This window comes from Elephantulus edwardii, unplaced genomic scaffold (genome assembly GCF_000299155.1).
Source record: "Elephantulus edwardii isolate Elephantulus edwardi_28Jun2011 unplaced genomic scaffold, EleEdw1.0 scaffold00001, whole genome shotgun sequence".
NCBI classification, from domain to species: Eukaryota; Metazoa; Chordata; class Mammalia; order Macroscelidea; family Macroscelididae; genus Elephantulus; species Elephantulus edwardii.
In genome coordinates, this window is record NW_006399751.1 from 11,952,809 (window position 1) to 11,959,336 (window position 6,528).

Consider the following 6,528-nt stretch of genomic DNA (forward strand, 5'->3'; position numbering starts at 1 on the left):
AACAACAACAACAACAACAACAACTTGTTTGCATTTCTGACACAATTAATTTTCTAAACAATAAATCTGCATGTATATACCTATCTCATAACACACTGTCAACAAAGAGTTCACAGAACATGACTTTGCTCACAAGCTATACTTTGAATTGCAGTTTTAATTGTGTGACATCAAGCTGGAACTGATTCATAACTGACACCCCAATATGTGTTCAGAGGCTGTAAACCACATGAGAGGAGATTGTCCACTCAAGTCCTGCAAAGCAGCTGGTAGATTTGAACTTGCTGACTTTGGGTTGATAACACAACTCCTTTACCACAAGGCCACCAGTGCTCACTTGAGTTGCACTGGACATATTAAATTTAAAAAGAAGTAAGGCAAGAGACCTCTCCAAAGCACTGAAGAGCAACAATGTCAGTCTGGAGACTAAGGTGTGCCTGATACAGGCCATGGTCTTTGCAATTACTTGCTCTGCCTCAGAGGGCTGGATAACTACTAGGGATGAAAGAAGGAGAATGAATGCCTTTGAGCTGTGATGCTGGAGTATTGAATATACCACTGACTGCTAACAGAATGAACAGGTTCGACCTGGAGAGGATTAAACCAGGCTGCTCCTCAGAGGCAAGGATTCTGAAGCTTCATTTGACATACTTTGGACATGTTGCAAGGAGGGACCAGTCCTTGGAGAGGGACATCATGCTTGGGAGGGTGGAAGGACAGCACAGAAGAAGACCCTTGATGAGATAGATTGACTCAGTGACTGGTTAATAGGTGTAGATGTATCCGAAACAGTGGGATTGGCACAGCCTAGAGCAGGGTTTAGGGCAGTTGTACAGAGGGTCGCTCTGAGTCCCAGGCAACGTGATAGCACATAACAACAACAAACAAGGCAAGAAAAAAGAAGAAAGGAGAGATGGAATGAAGAGTGGTATGAAGGAGGGAAGAGAGAGAAAGAGAGGATCATGCTACAAGGAAAAAAACTGCTCTAGAATCTGGTAAGAGTCTAGGAAAAGTTCATGTTTAATAGAATCTGAAATAGTCAATTAAATATTAACAGCTATTTAATGAGCAATTATCAATCCAGTTGTTTATTAAGCATTTTAGAAGGTGGCACTTCTATTTAAAAAGATATTTTTAAGATTAACCAATGCAGCATTTTTGGGTAACTAAAATATATAAGTCATTATAGCAATTAAACCTTTTTTTAAAATCACTTCTAATCGCAATTGAGAGTTCCCTGCTTACAGATTTAAAACGTACTTTCTGCAAATCTTTGGACCTTTGTGAGGCAAAAAATTATAAAATATGTATCAGAAAGTTGTCACCAATCATTATTTTCTTACAAAGGAGAAATACCTAAGTAGATATTATCACTGACACTGATGTTATACTATGTTATAAGGATAAATCACTTGAACACTTTCAGTGTTTATAGATTTCTTTCTCATGAGTCTTTGTAAAGCTTTAGTAACCTGTATGCTAATAGATAGCTATTTTTCAATTTTCTAACTAATCATACTAGGTTTGCCAGAATAGGCAAATTACCCTTACTTGACCATGAAGTATTTAAGGTCAATTATTTGCACTTCCATTTCAATTAAGAGGACATGACCTTAGAGTTTAATTGACAACAGCTAGTTAAACTCCCTAGAACATTCACCAGAGTATCTAAATAGTAATTAGTTGTTAAAAAAATTAAAAGAGGCCACAAAGTTCAAATAACTATTTGATCAGCACACACAGTGCACATATCATTCTATTAACTTATTAGCAGAATATTTTAGAAAATGAGATTATAGTATTTGGTGCATTGTATAAAAAACCCTGCCTAATTAGAAAACTGAATAGAGGTACAACATCTAATCTGTCAGTTTGTTATATTGGATTAGGGGAGTGATTTGCATGTCGCTACTTAGTTTATAGTTTAGCTATACGTAAATACTCTGGTTGGTGTGATGCTGAACACTGTGACACTGATGTGTCAAATGTGATAGTGGTTACCCATGGTGGACAGTATTTGGTGGAGTTCCCCAATTAAAACAAACTTGGAAGCAGGAGTGGCATCCACTTCCATAAATAGCTTGCCTCCAGAAATCCTATGAACGTGGAGAAACAATGAATGTTATGCAAGTGTTCAGGTCATTTGTTCATGGGGTCGCTATGGGTCATTTATGACTTGACAGCACTTAATAATATCTGTTGTTGCTGTTGTTAGGTGCCAAGGAGTCCAGTACGATTCATAGCAACTCTGAACAACAGATCTGAATCCAGTTCTATCCTGTACCATCCTTATAGTTCCTGACACACAAGAGCCCATTGTAGCTGTCACCTTGTCAGTCCAAGTAGTTGACAGTCTTCCTCTCCTTTGCTGACCCTCCACCCTTCCCAGCATCACGTAAACGATGTTAGCTATTGATTTTCCTTATTTCTACTAACTGCCAATCTGGGCTCGATCACTGCACCATTATACCTATCATGTTCATAGGGTTTTCAAAAGCCTTTTATTTAGGAAGTAGATGACCCATCCTGTTTCCTGTTGTTGTTATGTGCCATCGAGTTGCTTGTGACTCATAGTGACCCTATGTACAACAGCCCTAAACTCCGCTCTGTCCTGTGCCAATTGCACTGTCTCTGACACTCCCATCACGATTATCCCAGTCACTGAATCAATCCACCTCATAGAGGGCCTTCCTCTCCTGCACTGTCCCTCCACCCTCCCAAGCATGATGTCCCTCTCCAAGGACCGGTCCCTCCTCACAACATGTCCAAAGTATGTTAGACGGAGCCTCAGAATCCTTACCTCCAAGGAGCCACCAGGTTTAACCCTTTCCAGGACAAATCTGTTTGTTTTCCTAGCAGTCCATGGTATTCTCAATACTCTTCTCCAGCACCACAGCTCAAAGGCATCAGTTCTCCTTCTATCCTCCTTGGTCATTGTCCAACTCTCTGATGCATAACAAATGATTGCGAAGACCATGGCCTTTATCAGACGCACCTTAGTCTCCAGAGAGACACCATTGCTCTTCAGTACTTTGGAGAGGTCCCTAACAGCAGACTTTCCCATGGCAATGCACCTTTTAATTTCCTGGTTGCTGGCGTCAAGACTGTTGTCCGTGGAGCCAAGCAAACTAAAGCTGTGAACAATCTCAATCTCTTCACCATCCATCCTGATGCTGCCAATTGGTTCAGTGGTAAGAATCTTTGTCTTCTTGACATTGAGCCTCAATCCATATTGTAGGCTGCAGTCCTTGACACTCTGCAGCAGGTGCTTCAGCTCCTGTTTCCTAGTCTGTCTTAATCAGGGAGCTCCGTCAAAACCCATCCACAATGGGAAATCATTTTGGAATTTGACACACCAGTGGTGTATGCATACGTTTCTTGTTTGCTCTTATTATCAGTACGGCATTGATCCGTCTATTTACTGAACTGGACTAACTTTTGGTGCTAGAAGCTATGTTTCAAATACCAGCAGGGCAACCCATGATGGACAGGTTTTAGTAGAGCTTTCAGATTAAGACAGACTAGAAAGCAGGATTGTCCATCCACTTCTGAAATAAGAGGCTTTGGAAAACTGTATGAACAACAGTGGAATGTGGGTAGCTATAGAACAGAGGGAGAGCCCAGAGGGGGAAAATGAGCAGAAATAGCTGCAAACAATCACTAATTATTGGGAAATGGAATGCACAAAGGTTGAATTTGGTAAAACAAGCAGTTGTAAACACTGAAATGGAAGACATAAATATAGACCTTCTAAGCATTAGTGAGCTGAAATGGACTGGCATTGGTTGCTATAAATCCGATAACTGCATCATCTATTTTGCCAGTAATGAAAAGCTGAATAACTGTGATGCATTTATAGTTTAAATCTAGACCATTGCAAGATATATCCTAAATAGTATGTTGTGAGAAATAGGATACTATCCATACATGGGTGAGGAAGAACTGTTAATACACCCATTATCCAAGTATATGCACCAATAGCTAAAGTCAAACAGAAGGGAGTTGAGGAATTCTAAAGTTTTGCAGTCTGAAATGAACCAAATATGCAGTTATTGGAGGAGTCTGCCTATCTTTTCCTTCACAGAACTGCTGGTGGATTTGAATTGACTCCACTGGTGGATTTGAACCAAGTACCTTTGCACTGACAGTGTGATTCCTTATTAATAGGCCACCAGAGCCCCCTTTAGATTATACTACAAAGTAAAAAATGCTTCAATTTCTGCTAGCTTTCAGACCTAAAGAATCTAGGAATTATACCAAAGTGATAGTATCTTGTCATGCTTCTGATTCTTTAACACCTTGGTCTTCCCTTATAGCTAATGTGTTGGTTTAACAGAATTTTCAAGCCTTAAGCACAACATTACTTGGCTACAATTTTCTAGTATTGCTTTAGATTCCTTTTAATTACTTTAAGGTTATTTTCTATTCAGGAAAATGACACAGCTTTCTCATTTTTTGAATGAGCAAATATTTCCTACTTATAGGCAGTCATCAGAACAGAGCAAGGAAACACTGCATGGTTCAAAATTGGGAAGGGTGTACACCAGGGATGCATCCTATCTCCATACCTTTTCAACCTATATGCAGAACAGATTATCTGGGAGGCTGGGCTCTATGAGGAGAAGTGTGGAATCAGGATTGGAGAGAAATTCATCAACAATCTGCATTTTACAGATGACACAACCCTGCTTACCAAAACTGAGGAGGACCTGAAGCACTTGCTGCAGAAGACCAAGGACTGCAGCCTTCAATATGGATTGAGGCTCAATTATCAAGAAAACAAAAATTCTTACCACTGGGCCAATTGGCAGCATCAGGATGGATGGTGAAGAGACTGAGATAGTTAACACCTTTAGTTTATTTCACTCCACAATCACAATTCTTGGCATCAGCAGCCAGGAAACGAAAAGACGCACTGAATTGGAAAAATCTGCTGTTAGGAACTTCTCCAAAGTACTGAAGAGCAATAGTGTCACTCTGGAGACTAAGGTGCACCTGATACAGGCCATGGTCTTTCCAGTCACTTGCTATATATCAGAGAGCTGGACAATGACTAGGAAGGATAGAAAGAGAATTGATGCCTTTAAGCTATGGTGTTGCAGAACGGTATTTAATATACCATGAACTGCTAAGAAAATGAGTAGTTTCATCCTAGAGAGGGTTAAACAAGCTCCTTAGAGGCAAGGATTCTGAGACTTTGTCTGACATACTTTGGGTATGTTGCAAGGAGGGACCAATCCTTGGAGAAAGACGTCATGCTTGGGAGAGTGGAGGGACAGCACAGGAGAAGAAGACATTCTACGAGGTGGATTGATTCAGTGACTGGGGTAATAATGAGTTTGGGTGTGTCAGAGACAGCGAGGTTGGCACAGGATAGAGCAGGGTTTAGGGCTGTTGTACATAAGGCTGCTATGAGTTGCAGGTGACTTGATGGCACACAACCACAACCACAACAACATGCATATACTGTCATAGGGAGAAAAGTAAAATCTAAAATCAATAGGTATAGTGTACAAAATAAAAAATAATGGAAAGATCCAGGTGCTAATAAGTAGGGTAAAGTCCAGCTAGATGATATTTGAATCTTTTCCTGATTCAACATTCATTTCGGTTTAATCCCAACCCTTTCCTTGGTTTTAAGTGGGATGACACTCTTTAGGATCTATTTTGTAGTTATACGGGCCATTCAGTAGCACCGGATATAACGATCCATGAAAATATCAAAGAAGGGATGGATGAGCCAGTGTGACCTCCTTGGCCTCATTTATTGACAGCTTTTCTTCTGAGTTTAGAAAGCAGAGGCATATCCAACCACAGCATTCTCTTCTTTGGAGTATCCTACAGGTTGTGTGTGAGTTATTTCTCAAAGTGCATAAATCACGAAACTCCCTTCCCTGGTACTGAAGCCTTTTATTGATTTAAGGGTTTGCTTTAGGGGGAAATGTCACAGTGTCAAGACAATTGTGGGTGTTATGTGAAAAGTGCTTATTTACTTTACTTCATGGGAAACAATGCCTGGTTGCTATGACAACTGCCACTTGAACGTCTCTTTTCATATATATGTGCGTGCGCTGGTACACACACACAACCTGTCAAAGCCGTTCTCATATACAAACAACCTACTCAAAGAATATTTGTATTCCTAGGCACAGATTACTCAAAGAAATAATTAGACAACAAGAAATCTTGGAAGAAGAATTGTTTTTCCTTCTTAGTCGATATGAATTAAACTCAAATGCAAGCATTTAGGACAAAGAAAGATGAACTGAATGGCCCAGTAAGCTTTAGTGTTTATTATCATTAGAACTCCACCTACAAAATTTCTAGGGATATAACTATTGCAGTTTTACTTTTAAATATTAATTTTAAATCCTAATGCTATAACAAACATTGAAAATTATTTTTTTACATTTACAATTTAATTTGTAACATTGCTGCTGCTGCTGTTGTTGTTATCTGCCATTGAGTCACTTGCGACTGATAGCGACCCTATGTGTTGTTGTCGTTGTTGTTATGTGCCATCGAGTC